Here is a 13244-nt window from a genome sequence, read left to right on the forward strand (position 1 = left end):
CCAGGCATTAATGGTGTTGCACGAGTGACTGGCATGAGTGGAACGAGGGTCTGACCAGCTTGTTGGATTGAAGTTGTATTGAAGTCAGGGTGCTGCTCAACTCAAATGACTTTTGAGTAATCTTATGTAATAGGCTGAGCAGGATCCCCATGTGAGGTACAAAGTCCATCCAATATGATCAAGCTTTATCATATGCTCTTGGTTTTCTGGTATTCTTAAGGCTATCAGCTTTTCTTGAACAAACTCAAGGATTATACTCAGGGCATCAATTCACATGTTTCACCAGGACTATATGTGGGTTCTGTCTAGTGATTCTTGTCAGGGTTAATCTTCTAGTGCTGGTTACTCAGATACAGGACCATCTATCTAACACAGACAATATGCTGTCCTTAGTCCTTCCAATCAGAATAATGTCATCATTCAATGGTACCTGGACACCTCTGCTCAGAATTCAATCTTTCCTAGGTCTCGGCCTATCCACCAGTGAGAAATGACAGGAAAGTATAGGTCACAGTGGGGCAGCAAAGTGAACAAAGATTATAATCATAGTCCCATGAAGCCAATTATGCTCTCAACACAGGGATACAATGGGATCTGAACAAAGTATTAGCATGTCCATTGCTGTGTGCCAGGCCATTCATTTAGCACAATGGATCCATGACCATTGTGATATTTCGAAGTACAGGAACAAGGAGGACTACTGCCACATTGAGCTCATAGTATGATACAGTGAGACTTCAATTATCATATGGTTTTTTGATCAGTCAAGGGCTTTCCTTTCACATGCCCTTCCAACTTGGTATCTTATACTGCTTTAGCAATGCTTCTAGGCTGGGAAGGCTGGTGGGTTCCCAGTTGTATTAATGTTCACTACCACTATTCTATTATGGCATCTCCCCATTGAGAATATCCCTTACAACAAAGAAAAGGATTATACATAGTTAATACAACTCTTCCTACTGTACACTCTGCAGTATCAGTTACAACTTGCCTGTGTATTGGTCCAGAGGAGCCTGCCCATAAACTAACATCAGTCCACAGTCTAATCTGAGAAGTATTTATACATCCAAAGTAAATTTTGACCATGTCCATGGATCTATAGCAACCACAGTGACTTTTGCCCCAGTGCACATTAGAGCTAAAAAGGTTGACAACTTTGAGAGTCATCAAGTCCCCAATATACCTGACCAGAGTATAAAGCCTCCACTTCCAGGTAGAAAAGGAAAGGCTTCGACCATGCCTTAGACCTCTTGTGTTCTTGAAAGGACGAAGTTCTAGGTAGAACAATGGTGTTGAATGCGTTAGATACACATCAGTCCAAACAGATCTCAGCAAAGGGGTATAGGTCTTCTTAGTTCTCTTCCTGTCAGCAAAGTGATCCTGGCCAGAGTGGGTTGAATGTGGGATTAGTCAGCGAGCATGAGATGATCTCCACTCATTACCATCCAGCACAACTGGCAGGGCCCCCTCATCTACTAGTCAAGGAGGAAGCCTCTATCATCTCATTGGGAGTTTGCTCAAATACATTCCCTACCATCACTTCTTTCTCACTAACTGTAGGGCTGGACTTCAGTACATTTTCATGTAACCAAATGCCCCTTTTTACCTAACATTTTATTAATAAGGTCTGTTATTGCCCCCTGGGTCCTGTTCCATACTTCACTAGTAAACCTGAGGGTCCATGCTTGTATTTTTCCAAATGAGTATGTCGACCTTAGCAGCCTCCAGGAGGAGGCAGAGTTTTAAATCCCATGGAGTCAATATGCCAATAGCAGGTCTGGCAAAGCCCCACATACTTTTTCCTCTTTTACTGTAAGACAAACGGGCCAAGTTTGATAGCAGTGCTGTAGGAGCTACAAGTATTCTCTTGGGAACATAGAATATATTAGTTTGTGAATGACATTAGTTGTACTCATATTATTTCAAATATCATTAACTGATTGCTTGATACCTCATCAACATAAGGAAAAAGGTAAGAATTTAATAAAATTATAAAAATTAAATATTTCAAATATAATATAAAAAATAATAAGTAAAACAAATATCATTAACTGGTAAATATGCCCTGAAGCTTGCTAAGGATCATACGTCTTCCTTGACAGTGGGCATCAAAAGCCATAGAGAATGAATGACACCTTCAACTTGCCAATTAACAGGACATCAACATACAGTGCAAGCAATGAACATCAGAGTAATTTTTCTGAGACCACATGAACATTCACAATATAAACATGTACCACATTTCAACACTAAATACACATTATTAAACACTGTATACAATAAATTGGCTCCTGGTCCTTTAAATGACAAAATCACTTTTAATTCTTTATCTTTTAACCACAAGTTCTATAGTTACATTCAGATACTTTTTTCAGAAACACAGACCATAGATATTTTTACACAGACATGACAACACAAGCTTCCAGGAGACAATCTACTCTCCTGGGGACAGAAGCTTGGGAAATAAAGGGGGACACACACACAATGAGAGCTACTGACACCAGTAAGCAAGGGTTTGTTTTAATAGATTAATTTGTATGAGTGCGATTGGGAAAGAGCATTAAAAGGTGAAGACTCAACACAAAGAATAAATGGGCCAATGACAGAGTAGCCCACAATGGAACAGATAATGGAGACAGACAGTTGGAGATGGATGGACTTACAGGGGCTCATGGAATCACATCACTTAAGTGGCTGTCTCTATGTGGATGCAGCCTGCTCCATGAGCCAAATACTAGCTCCCATAATCTTGATATTTGAAGAATATCACAGAAAGACATATGGGCCTGGCCAGTGAGGAGTACTAGAGAGAGGATTTCCAGGAGCAAGTTAGTTCTCTCTCTCTCTCTCTCTCTCTCTCTCTCTCCCTGCCCCCACCCCTTCTCCCTTTCTCCAAAAAGTAAATAAAAATCATTTTGAAATCTTCCTTTCTCCTATCCTTCCCTCCTACCTAACTTTGACTACATGTACAAATGTTAGACAATCAAAATTTATCCATACTCAACTAGAGGCTGTTTTCAAAGTTTAAATGGCCTAACACACAAGTCTAAGACAATCATTTATAACTCTCAATTGATAAGCCTTAGCTTACCATCCTTGCTTTGAACTCCTACATTTTTTACTGAATCTAACACTTGATTTCCATGATTAATAAGAACGTGATAACCTCGTTTGACATGTGCTTACAAGATGGCTGTCATTGCCTCCAGCCATAGAAAAGATGCTAAAATGTTGGCCTGACATAAAATCATATTTTCAAAGTGTGGGACAAAAAGAATGTCCTTTTTAAATTTGAAAATGCGTTGAGGATGAGAATAGAGAAAAGGATTACAGTAAAACATAAATTTATCTGCTGTTTCTCCAAAATTGTTTCATGATCTTTGAAGAGGTCAGAAGGAGCCTAGAAAAGGACGGACTGACTGCATCTGAGTTGTTAGATGTTATGTACAGCTTGAGACAAAAACTCACTCATACAAGGGAAAAATGCTTCATTTTTTGGAAATAAGGCTGCTTTAGAACTAAAAAGAAAATAAAGAAATTTCAAAGAGTTTCAAAATTTACACTAACACCTGACCCCCTTTAGTGCTGTATGTACCATGGTAGCAATGCAGGCACTCTGAAGCCTCTGTACAAAGATGTGTATAGAGTAATGCACGCAGGACTTAAGACCTAGGGTGAAAGATTTTATCAGCAAAGTGTCTACCTAAAGTCTTGTTTGCCCCTTGGCTGGGAGGGGCACCTGAGCATTGGGTTCCCATGGAGGAAGGCACTAAAACAACTTAAAGTGAAAAGGGTCCTTACACTGCCAACAAGTGTAAGCTGTTGACTACTGAAATAAAGTACTCTTCCAGACCTAAGACTGGTGTTTTCTTGCCACTTGAACAAAGACTATTTTATTGAGAAAACAACTTTTACCAGCATTCCAAAGAAACCAGTATTTCAGATATAATTTTCACTTTTCCAAAATTGGTTTTCCAATTTTAGAGATGTGAGCATACTATAAATAACCCAATCACTGTGAAAGTACAAAATGTAACCTTTTGCTACCATCTAGTGGAACCACTAAACTTTACAATGAAACATTTTTTCTTTAACATAGTCATTCTACTATTAATACTTCATTACCTTCACCCATCACCAGGAAATATCCCTAACAAAAACAACCAAAATAGGCCTGGTGCCTATTTTGACCAGAGTCTCATCCCTTTTGGTGCTCTACAATGGATACTACCTCCACATAGCTTTGAACTGAGCTTACAATAGACTCAAGTAGCATAAAGTTTACATAGCCATAAAAATAACTTGGATATTTAAAGTTATTAAAGGATGACAGAAAGAACAAAAGGAACTACAAGAAATCCAGCACTGCAATATGATGACCTTTCAGACTTCTCTGTTCTGAGGACATAAGGTCAGCTAACAGAGAGAGGGCAGCTCCAATACTTCTCTAGTCCACTACAAATTTGGTTAGAATACTAAGCTGCTGTATGATGAATAGTAAAGCTACCTGGGGAAGAAAAGGCTAGTTATTGACCAACATTCATACTCCCCTTATTTCACAGAATTAGAAGTTTACCTAAGCAAATGACCAAGCCCCTGCTACAGACCTTAGCTCCTTGCTCTTGCCCCTCCTCCTAAGGCTATACGTGGTGGTGAGCAATCCCTGAATGTGTGAAAGAAGACAACAGTCTACGATGGCAAAGTAACATAATAGCAACCCAATACCAGCCCTAGAGTTCCCCACCCATAATTTTACATGAGAGAGAAATGAACAAGTAGAGATTTTAGGGCAGGAAGCTGGAAGCAATAGGAGAGGTTAAGAGAGGAAATATGGACAGAGACATCAGCTTCACACTAGTGAGATTTGGCAAAGGAGGGACCTGAGACAAGGAGTTTAAAGACAGATCCTTAGAGAATACCAAAACTTAGAGGATAGGAAGAGAAAGACTAGTCATAGAAAGATCAGAGCAACAAGGATGAACAACAGGGAAGCATAAAAGCCATAGGAAGGCCGGGCGTGGTGGTTCACGCCTGTAATCCTAGCATTCTGGGAGGCCGAGGTGGGCGGTTCACTCAAGATCAGAAGTTCGAAACCAGCCTAAGCCCAAGCAAGAGAGAGACCCCGTCTCTACTAAAAAATAGAAAGATATTAATTGGACAACTAAAAATATATAGAAAAATAATTAGCCGGGCATGGCGGTGCATGCCTGTAGTCCCAGCTACTCGGGAGGCTGAGGCAGGAGGATTGCCTGAGCCCAGGAGTCTGAGGTTGCTGTGAGCTAGGCTAACGCCATGGCACTCTGGCTCGGGCAACAGAGTGACACTCTGTCTCGAAAAAATAAAATAAAAAAATAAAAGTCATAGGGGTAAAGGAATCATCAGTCTTACTGAAAACAAGGCCTGAGAAAAGATCTGTGGATCTGTATAACTATGGGATGTCAGTATAACCACTCCCTGCAGCTATTTGCCTTTTTACATCCTCCCATTACCTTACCCACACAGTATGCCCAGGTCGTCCTTATGTGGCTCACCAATTCCTTCCTTATATGCCTTGTACCAACTTAGAACATCTGCCATCCTCCAGCATATTGGCTACACCAGGAAAACATTATTAGTTGTCACCTTGTATTCACCATCATTATCACAATGATCCATAATGCCCAAAGCCAACAAGCATGGCCTGCTGGCATAAGAAATAATCAGGTTACACTTTGAATAAAAAGTGACAGGAAACGCCCAATGCAAGGAAGGAAAGGGAAGTGAGGCAACCAGCTCAGCCAGTATTAGCTGGGAGCTCAGAGAGGCTCTATAGTGTGGGGACTGACTGACAGACTCCTATAACCCTAGCCACAGGATTTAGTTTGGGTTTTTGGCCCTTCCAAATTTCATGTTGAAATATGATCTCCAATGTTGGAGATGGGGCCTAGTGGGAGATATTTGGCTCATGAGGGCAGATCCCATATGAGTGGCTTGGAGCTGTCCTTATGGTAATGAGTGAGTTCTCGTCCTATTAGTTCCCATGAGAGCTGTTAAAAAGAACCTGGAACCTCTCTCTCTTCCTTGCTCTCTCACCATGTGACCTCTGTACACACCAGCTCCCCATTGCCTTCTGCCACGAGTGGAAGCAGCCTGAGGCCTTCACCAGAAGCAAATGCTGGTGCCACGCTTCTTGTGCAGCTTGCAGAACGGTGAGCCAAATAAACTTCTTTTCTTTATAAATTACCAGATTCAGGTGTTCCTTTACAGCAACGCTAAATGAACTGAGACACTACAGGAGAGCCCTTGACCCTCACGGGCCCTAAAATTAGCACAGGGAGCTCCCTGGAGACTACGTAATGGCACTATTCCAGAGAGGGAGCTCATGCTGTGTCACACTTACTCCCCGAGTCTTAAGCAGCTGCAACACAGCACCATTTTGAGAACCCAACCCCTACCAGACCACATCCTGCTCTGGGGCTCAACAGCCCTTGTATCTACATATCCATGGAGCCCCACTGACATCCCCATGCATTAGTCAGAGGGCTTCAGTGGTGCCACACCAGTTGGACCCAGCAAAGCAGCAGGGTCCCAAGCACTCTAGCACACACGGTGCCCTGCGCCCCAGGGAATGGGCAGTGTAGCACATTGGGGAGGCTGCCCCAAGACAGAGGGAGCCAAAGCATGTGATCCTCAGAACCTTAAACCTGCCTGCCTGGGACTGCTACCACTGACAGCAACACCAAACCCACCAGCAGCAGGGCACATTTGCATGTGTCATGAGCCCAGGCTTGCCTAGCCTCACAACCACCACTACTGCTACTGCCAGGAGCCAAAGCATGTGCCAGTGGCAGCAACACACACCCCACACACAGCAAAGCCACTACACACTTGCACAAGCCCTAAGGACTGGCTTCCTCCACTGCTGCCACTGCCGCCACCACAGCCACCAGCACCAGGGACCAAAGCGCATGCTCCCCAGAGCCTAAGAGCTGCCTGCCTGCAACTGCTGCCATTGACAGCAACGCTCCCCAGAGCCTAAGAGCTGCCTGCCTGCAACTGCTGCCATTGACAGCAATACCACCCCTCCTAGTAGCAGGGCCACAGTGCTTGCACATGCCCTGAAGATAGGCTCTCCCCACTCACTGCCACCACTGCTGCTGTCACCCAAGCACTCTGCTAGAGGGATCCCCACACCTTGCCCATGACAGCCTACACCCATGTGCACCACTAGGGGGCCTGAGGACAGGCCTGCCCAATCTGGCACCACCTACCCCAGTGCCCAAACAAGCCACCCAGGTGCCTAGGAATCACCTTGCCTCATCCACCATTGCTGAAATCTGTGCACTCCTCCTGCCTGAGAGCAGGCCTACCCAGCCTGCTGCTACTATCACCACTAGTACACACTTGTACATGCCAACTGGAGACCTGGGAACTGGCCCACACAGCCTGTCCCAGCAGCTGCTACCATAAGAGTGTGCCATGTGAGAGCCCAAGGGTAGTCCTATGGACATAGTCCATGCCTATGGACATTTCCACACCATGCACGCTGCCCAGGGACTGAAGGACCATTCAGTGAATTCACTCATGCAGCCCACTGCTGCCACTGCCAAAACTTGAGTAAGCCACCTAGAGGCCCAAGTATCAGCCCACCTGGTCCTGCTAACACATATACCGCCCAGGGCCCCAAAAACAGGCATGCTCAACCTGCCATTGCTACCACTGGGACCTGAGGACTGACCCACCTGGTGTCCCCATCCCCAGCAAAACCTCACCACAGCCACTACTAACAACTACATCTTAAGCCACTAAGGAAACCACAGACACCACTGACACTGTTTACAGCCAAAGAAATTACACAGAGACTACACTATTGCACACATCCAGAATCAAAGCTAAAATGCCTTACCCAACCAACCCTGTAGATACACACAACTTCAGGAAAAAAGTCTTCCCCCTGTGAAAACCAATCCAAAAAAATTGAAGGAAGTGGCTGTTACACCATCAGATGAACAGATATCAATGTAAGGACACAACAAACATGAAAAAGAAAGGAAATATGATATCTCCAAAGGAATACAATAATTTTCCAGCAACAGATTCCACAAAATATAAAAAAGAAAGAAAGAAAGAAAGAAGTGGCTGGGAACATGTGGGCAGATAACTTCTGAGACAGGAGTCAATGGTGCCATACTTGACACCTATGATGCTTAAATGAAAGCATCCCATTTCAGCCTGTAGGGTCTCACCTGTATATTTCCCATAGAACATAGTGGACTTAGCAGCCTCTGAGAGGAAGGACTTAAAATCCCATAGAGTCAATATGTCAAAAGCTCTGGAGCAACAAGCACCCAGTCCTTGTGAAAGTTCAACAGCTTCGACTAGGGGCCTATATACCATTTGAGTGGACAGACCACTCAAGGTACCTCCACTACCTAGCACACAAACTTGAGCTCAGGCTTCCTGGACTGGAGTGGAGCGTGTGGAGTCTGGAGGACTGACATGCTGCTATACAAATAGCAGAACAAATATAAACATGAGAAACTAGTGTTCTCCAAAATGAAGCATTACCCACGTTGGTCGGTCATGCTGACTAGATGTGTGAAACTACAGTGAAATCAAATTTTTAAGGAGTCCTTAAATTTACAATATAGGCATCCTAAGAGAGCCCACAATACTAAACATGCAGGCTTAAAAGTGTATGGATAACATCATACTGGAGACAAGCCAATATGAAAATTCTAAGAACTAGGTGGATTTGGGTCCAGAAAAACCTGACAGTCACATATGTGGGGTATTTGTGTACACCCTGACAACACCTACAAAAATGAGATAAAGGGACACTAGATTGCCTTCACCAGAACTTCCCAGTATTCTTCCCTGTCCCCTTTGTTCTCCCTTTCTCTGCCATATTCCTCTTTATCATTACTTTTCCTTACTTCTCTCCTATTCTTGTTTATTATGCAAAGGAATATCTATAAAGAATGCAGTGGCTCTCTGACTCAGATCAGAGGCCCAGTACTACAAGACTTTCTTAGAATCCTGGGCTTCAATTAGGTTCTCCTTCCTCCCTTTTCATAATCAACTTCTCCCATTTATAAATTATAAACATCTTAGAATGAAAAATACTTGTGATTATGTGCAACCTTGTATTATACAATCATTTCTTTAGTATGATACCAACAGCATAAGCAACCAAAGAAAAAATAACTGAATTTGAAATCTTCAAAATTAAAATCTTGGCCGGGCGCGGTGGCTCAAGCCTGTAATCCTAGCACTCTGGGAGGCCGAGGCGGGCGGATTGCTCGAGGTCAGGAGTTCAAAACCAGCCTGAGCAAGAGCAAGACCCCGTCTCTACTATAAATAGAAAGAAATTAATTGGCCAACTAATATATATATATGAAATTAGCCGGGCGTGGTGGCGCATGCCTGTAGTCCCAGCTACTCGGGAGGCTGAGGCAGCAGGATTGCTTGAGCCCGGGAGTTTGAGGTTGCTGTGAGCTAGGCTGACGCCACGGCACTCACTCTAGCCTGTGCAACAAAGCGAGACTCTGTCTCAAAAAAAAAAAAAAAAAAAATTAAAATCTTTTTGTTTCAAAGGACAGTATCAAAAGAGTGAAAAAAATCCACAAAATGAGAAAGTATACAGTATGTCCAAATCATTTATCTGATAAGGTTGTAGTATCCAAAATAAACAAAGAACTCTTAAAACTCTACAATCAAGACAACACAATTTAAAAATGGGCAAACAGGCCGGGCGCGGTGGCTCACGCCTGTAATCCTAGCTCTCTGGGAGGCCGAGGCGGGCGGATTGCTCAAGGTCAGGAGTTCAAAACCAGCCTGAGCAAGAGCGAGACCCGTCTCTACTATAAATAGAAACAAATTAATTGGCCAACTAATATATACAAAAAATTAGCCGGGCATGGTGGCGAATGCCTGTAGTCCCAGCTACTTGGGAGGCTGAGGCAGGAGGATTGCTTGAGCCAGGAGTTTGAGGTTGCTGTGAGCTAGGCTGACGCCACGGCACTCACTCTAGCCTGGGCAACAAAGCGAGACTCTGTCTCGGAAAAAAAAAAAAATGGGCAAACATATGAATAGACATTTCTCCCAGGAAGATATACAAATGGCCAAAATGCACATGAAAAGAGGCTCAACATCATTAGTCAATAGACAAATGCAAATCAAAATCACAATGAGATACCATGTCACTCTTAGGGTGACTATAATGAAAAACAAGAACAGTAACAAGAGTTGGCAAGGATTTGGAGAAATGGAAACCCTTATACATTGCTGGGGTTCAATGGTGCAGTTGTGGAAAACACTTTGGCAGGTACTCAAAAAGTCAAACACAAAATATGGCCCAGCAATTCCAGTCTAGGCATATACCAAAAATAATTGAAAACATATGCTCACACAGAAACTTATCCTCAAATATTCATAGCACCATTATTCATAATAGACAAAAAAGGAAACAATCTAAATGTCCATCAGCTGATCAATACACAGAATATGTTATACCTTGATAATAGAATATTATTCACCCATAAAAAGGAATGAAGTATTGACATGTGTTACAACATGGATAAACGCTGAAACATTATGTTGCATGAAAGAAGCTATTCTCAGCCGGGCGCGGTGGCTCACGCCTGTAATCCTAGCACTCTGGGAGGCTGAGGCGGGCGGATTGCTCGAGGTCAGGAGTTCGAAACCAGCCTGAGCAAGAGCAAGACCCCGTCTCTACTATAAATAGAAAGAAATTAATTGGCCAACTAATATATATATAAAAAAAAAATTAGCCGGGCATGGTGGCGCATACCTGTAGTCCCAGCTACTCGGGAGGCTGAGGCAGAAGGATTGCTTGAGCCAGGAGTTTGAGGTTGCTGTGAGCTAGGCTGACGCCAAGGCACTCACTCTAGCCTGGTCAACAAGAGAGACTCTGTCTCAAAAAAAAGAAAAAAAAGAAGCTATTCTCAAAAGACCATATATTATATGATTCCATTTATAGGAAATATCCACAATAGGCAACTCCATAGAGTCAGACAATAGATTAGTAGTTGTCAGGTAATAGAGAATAGGGGATACTGAGAGTGACTGCTAAAAGGTGTGGGGTATCATCTTCGGGTGATGAAAACATTCTGGAATGAAAGAGTGGTAATTATTAAATAACAGTAGAAATACTAAACTCAACTGTACACTTTAAAATAGCAAAGTTTATGTATATGAATTCTACTTCAAAAAGCTGCAAAATTAAGTAATAAAAAACATGTATCAAACTTACAGTTTGTACAAGTCACGAATTCAGAAACAACTGAGCTAGGAGGTTGCCGCCCAGCATCTCATGAGGCTGTAGTCAAGATGTTATCCAGGGCTGCAGTCATCGGAATCCACTGGAACTGGAAGATCTGCTTCCAAAGTGGTTTTTTCCCACATGGGCCTCTCCAGAAGATGCTGGAATGTCTTTTAAGACTTGGTGGATGACTTTTCCTAAAAAAAGAATGATTTCTCCACTATCTCAAGCAAATAACAAAAGCTTTCAGAAAACTGGACTATTTGAGAGGCCATGGCTGGAAATTATAACACATAATGACTTCTCAGCTAAGCACAACCTATACTTCTAGTAATTTTTACATAGCCCTTTAAATATGAAAGAACAGAAGCTCCTTGATAAAACCACTAGTCTAAAAACCTCTGCTTGAAAGGTAGGAGAGAAGTTCACACAGGAGCTGATCCTCCAAAAACAAGGAGGCAAGTAACTCAGAGAAAGCTTCAGCAGGCACACAAGTGGCAGGGTCTGCAGGTACCCTAACAACTCACAGAAGAATGGGACTAAGGGATACTGGCTTTCCCTCCTCTCTATGGCTCCCCACTCCATAGTTTTCACTCCTAACCCTGTTTTTCCTCGATTTTTTCTTGACTTTCTCCTGTTTTCTTGGTTCTCCCTTCTCCATCTTTCCCTTCTTCCCCATTTCATAAAATATATACACCTGCAAATGACCTCAGTCTTAACAAGGATCTCCTACCTCCCCTTAATGATCAGGTTCTCATTAATATTCTCAGTAGTTATTTATTGGGAATATAGTATTGCCAGACATTTTAACTGTTACTGAGAATATTTCTATGAGCAAAACAGACAAGGTCCCTTTCATCGTTGAGTTTATAGCCTAATGGACATTTATCACATAATCACAGAAATGCATAATTACTAACTTTGATAAATACTACAAAGGAGGCCGATCACAGTGGCTCACGCCTGTAATCCTAGCACTCTGAGAGGCCGAGGCGGGAGGATCGCTCAAGGTCAGGAGTTCGAAACCAGCCTTGAGCCTGAGCCTGAGCCCGAGCAAGAGCGAGACCCTGTCTCTACTATAAATAGAAAGAAATTAATTGGCCAATTAAAAATATATAGAAAAAATTAGCCGGGCATGTTGGTGCATGCCTGTAGTCCCAGCTACTGGGGAGGCTGAGGCAGGAGGATCGCTTGAGCCCAGGAGTTTGAGGTTGCTGTGAGCTAGGCTGATGCCACGGCACTCTAGCCTGGGCAACAAAGTGAGACTCTGTCTCAAAAAAATAAAATACTACAAAGGAAAAAGAAATGCAAAAAATGATGAGGTTCTCACATTTTACAAAACAAACACAAAATTCTATCCATCTCAAACCTGAAGACTGCATTGCAAAAAGAGTAGACCACTGGAGCAACAAGGAATCTGGAGTCTGAACATCTGAGCTCAAAGCCAAGCTCTGCCATTTTCTAGCTTGGTACCCTTTCCTAGGTTCAAATTTCCTCCTCTTTTAAATTAAGAGGGTGACTCATGTTATACAATCCCTGGATTCATCCAGATCCTGGGGTTTACTTTATCCCTGCCAATGTCAATACTTCTATCCTACTGTTTTCTAGACCACTAGGATGCTCATCCGCTTTCCTTAAACCACTGCAGCCTCAAAATCCTGCCCACAAGGGACCCTCCTGCCTCAGTCTCCTGAATAGCTAGGACTACAAGCATATTCCATCATGACTGGCTAATTTTTCTTATTTGTTTTGCAGAGATGGGGTTTCAGTATGTTGCCCAAGCTGGTCTTGAACTCCTGGCCTCAAGCAATCCTCCCTTATTGGCCTCCCAAAGTGCTAGGATTACAGTTATGAGCCACCATACCTGGCCAATTTTTTTAAAGTGTTTTTTTTTTTTTATGTTTTCTTCAGATTTAAGATTTTATAAGACTTTTTAAAAAGATTACTGTAGAAAAACACATGTCCCTGGCTTGTGAGAAAT

This window comes from Microcebus murinus, chromosome X (genome assembly GCF_040939455.1).
Source record: "Microcebus murinus isolate Inina chromosome X, M.murinus_Inina_mat1.0, whole genome shotgun sequence".
NCBI classification, from domain to species: domain Eukaryota; kingdom Metazoa; phylum Chordata; class Mammalia; order Primates; family Cheirogaleidae; genus Microcebus; species Microcebus murinus.